Source organism: Alexandromys fortis, unplaced genomic scaffold (assembly GCF_014885135.2).
Source record: "Alexandromys fortis isolate MF-2015 unplaced genomic scaffold, M_Fortis_MF-2015_v1.1 scaffold_17, whole genome shotgun sequence".
In the NCBI taxonomy this organism is placed as follows: domain Eukaryota; kingdom Metazoa; phylum Chordata; class Mammalia; order Rodentia; family Cricetidae; genus Alexandromys; species Alexandromys fortis.
The window spans coordinates 8,777,412-8,781,338 of record NW_026067896.1 but is presented as its reverse complement, the minus strand read 5'-3'; positions in this window follow the sequence as shown (position 1 = coordinate 8,781,338).

Genomic DNA, 3,927 nt, shown 5'->3' with positions numbered 1-3,927 from the left:
CAAGGACTTCTTGAAGTTTGCAGGCAAATGGATGGAAATAGAAAACACTATCCTGAGTGAGGTAAGCCAGACCCAAAAAGAGGAACATGGGATGTACTCACTCATATTTGGTTTCTAGCCATAAATAAAGGACATTGAGCCTATAATTCGGGTTCTTAGAGAAGCTAAATAAGAAGGAGAACCCAAAGAAAAACATATAGGCATCCTCCTGAATATTAACCTTCATCAGGCGATGAAAGAAGACAGAGACAGAGACCCACATTGGAGCACCGAACTGCTTTTAATATTTCTATTTGCCCTTTTTTGCTGATAATTTATGACAGTCTATCAAAATTTAGTTTATAAAAATTATCTTCCTTTGAGTTCGCAGAGGTATATAAATATTAATTCTTTTTCCAAATTTATATTTACCTTTATCCCAGTAGAAACTACCTGGTGATCTCTGCTGTTCATGATAGTTGTCAACTGTTACTTGAAGGGAAACATATTATAGGGAAATGCAACTTGGAATGATAAAAAAAATCCAGTTTGAGGAGTCTAAATAAATCTGTATTCTAACAACAATTTTGAAACATTGCTTCTCATCCTTTAGATAAAAATGCAACTGCTTAGGTTTTTTATAAAGAGTAATAATAATATATATAAAAGCAAGTTTTATATATTAAAAACTGAATACAGCTTAGATGCTCACTATAACATGAGTCTCATTAAGAATAATAATAATATATAAGCAAGGTTTTATATATATCATAAACTAAGCACAGCTTAGATGCTCAATGTACAGTGAGTCTCACTATATTCTTTTTGTCCCAATATAATATTTTGTTGATTATTTGGGAATTTTACACTAGAAAACATGAACACATGTTGAAGAAGAACTTGAGGTTCTCTGCAAAGATGGATCAGTGACTCCAGGTACTTGCTTCCAAGTCCAATGACTTGAGTTCAATGCCAGGGACCCACACAGCATAAAGAATCTGTTCTCACAAATGTCTGCTGACTTCAACTGTACTGTGGCACCAATGCATCCCTGTACACACAGAGAGACAGATGTAGACACACACATACACAAATGTACATATTGACATACACACATAGAAACCCACATACACACATATATGAGCATTCACAGAGAGAAAATAATTAAATAAGTTTTTAAAAAGATTTACATAAACTGGGTGGTGGTGGCACATGCCTTTAATCCCAGCCCTTGGGAGGCGGAGGCAAGCAGATCTCTGTGAGTTCTAGGTCAGCCTGGTCTACTGAACAACTTCCAGGACAGTCAGGGAAAAACAGAGAAACCATGTGTCAAAAAACCAAAAACAACAACAAAAAGACTCACATGAAACATTTTATTGACCATTGTGATTCTCCCATATTAAACTCCCATATCATCTTTCAGTTTGAGGTCTAAAATTAATACACATATGAATGCATGTACTTAATGCGTTCATATACAGATATATTATGTTTGCATATTTATACATTTACTCTACAAAATAAAAATTTATTTGAATATTATCTACAGTACATTTAAAATAATCCTGATTATTGAGCCTTTTAAAATGGAGATAATTAAGAGTTTTACCTTTGCATATATCTGTGATATCTTTAAATGCATGTTTGAATAAACTATTGAGTGAAGAATATCATCCTCCTTAAGGTGAGCAATAATTTTTCACATAGTCATAAAATGAATAATATACATATATATATTATTTTTCTAAATAATATACATATATATTTATAATTTTGTGTATGGCACTTTTTGTTTCTTTCTATTATGTTACTTGCTTATTTATTTATTCCATCGTCATACAGTTATTTTTACTTCTCCGGCTTTTTCTGTTACAAGATTCTGTGAATGGGTACACACAAGCCGAGAGCAGAGAGCTTTGATTGCCATGGTGCTCGGATGAAATGAAATCCTTTCTTGGAAAACACACTTCTCCCTGCAGAGAATGTGAAGTTCCAATTTTCCCTTTCACATTCGCTGCCTCATTCTCATGACTTTTATTTTAAACCATTATCCATATTCATTTCGTGTTCTGAAAAGGGAATGCCTTCTTAAGAAAAGCAAGTGGGTGTGTGTATGCGTACATGAACACGTAGCCTAGCCCATGGATGTACTGGTTTGGCGACCAGAGAATGATGTCATGTGCCCTGCTTCATAAGTTACCACTTTTTTTTTCTTTTGTCTCTTGAGATAGGATCTGTAAATGAAACTGGAAGTAGGATAGCAGCCAGCAAGACTCAGAGGTTCTCCTTCCTGTCCCTGTCTTTCATGACGCTGTAGCTTCACAGCAGGTACATATGTGGTCACATCAGGATTTTTACATGGTGCTTCCGGATGTGAACGATAGCATAGAAACGTCTTTACACATTGAACTGTCACCCCTACCCCCTCGATGCTTTCATCCAGTGATTAGCATTACATTGGATTCTTGTAATGGCCTATATAAATTATGAATGGAAACATTTACACTTGTAGAACCCATAAATGTAAGTAGCTGAGGATTTGTTCCATAAGAATGTGCACAATATTCTCTGGTTTGGCACACGTTCCCTTGATGACCAACTTGCTCTTGGTAATAAAGGTCTTTGCTCTAACTCAGCTGCTGATGGGCATGTGACCTCAGGGTATTAGGCACACCTTTAAAGACACTCAGGTTAAAAGAAAAAGGAAGCAATTAGAGTTCTACTGATTTGTGTACTGAATGCAGCCTTAATTAAGTAGTTTTATATCATCAGATTTTGGGTTGGATTTTTAGCATGGGTCCTTTATGTGTTAGAGTGTAGAAGAGATAACTGATGAGAGAAATGGAATTCTATTGGAGAACACAAATAAAGAGTCATGTTTTGATGGAGAAAGGAAATGTGTCTGTAACTCATAGTTTCAAAATATCATCCATGCTTTCTACTGTGTCTTCATAATGACACATGGCTTCTCTTTCTTTCCATGTGCAATTGTTAACATGTTCCTCCCCCAACTTTCCCAAACTCACTGCTTGCTACTGTTCTCGCTACTGTCTGTCCTCACTCTTTTAATCCAGACTCAGCTTTAAGTCTGCAGTCTAAGTTATTTTTACCTTTACATAAGACAGTTGTTCCTTGCTTTACCAAATACCGAAGATACTAAGATATTAAAATTAAAGAGAGAGAGGAGACAGAGATTGTGTGTGTGTGTGTGTGTGTGAGAGAGAGAGAGAGAGAGAGAGAGAGAGAGAGAGAGAGAGAGAGAGAGAGAGAGAGAGAGAGAGAGAGAGAGAGAGAGTATTTGGAATTAAAGTTGTAAAGACTCTAATCAGGGCTTGCTCTCTTTGGGCCAGTGAAAAGACAATGCATTGCTGCCAAGTAGAGCCATAGATCTCCATTCCAGTTTACAAAAGAGAAAAGTTATGAGTTTCAGTTCTGTACCCCACAAAAGACTCACCTCCCATGATTAATGTCCTTCCCCTAAACAAATCTTATAGCTTTTAGAAGTTATCGTAGCCCAAGAGCCTAGGGTAAGGGGCCAAGCTTTTAGCATATGGGGAATACTCAAAACCCAAACTACTGCGTCTTCCTTGAGCTCTCCCTTGAAATTCAATCACGTGTACCTGATCATTCTAAGTCAAGTTGAATTTGTAACAGTTATATCACAATTTCAACACATTTCCTATGGCACATTCTCTACCTGAGCTGCTCTCATTTTTATCTCCAAAGAACCCCATTTTGGGATACTCTCAAAAAAGGACATTTGGTAAGATCTGAAATATTTTTGTTTATCATAAAATGACTAACATTTGTCACTTCTATCTTACTAGCTAAGTGGCTACGCATTAGGGACATTGGTAATCATCTATAATGCTAGTCATTCTAGACATTAATTCAAACAAAGATTGGAACTCCGCCCTAGTTTGTCTGATACCCTGACTATTTTCTGGA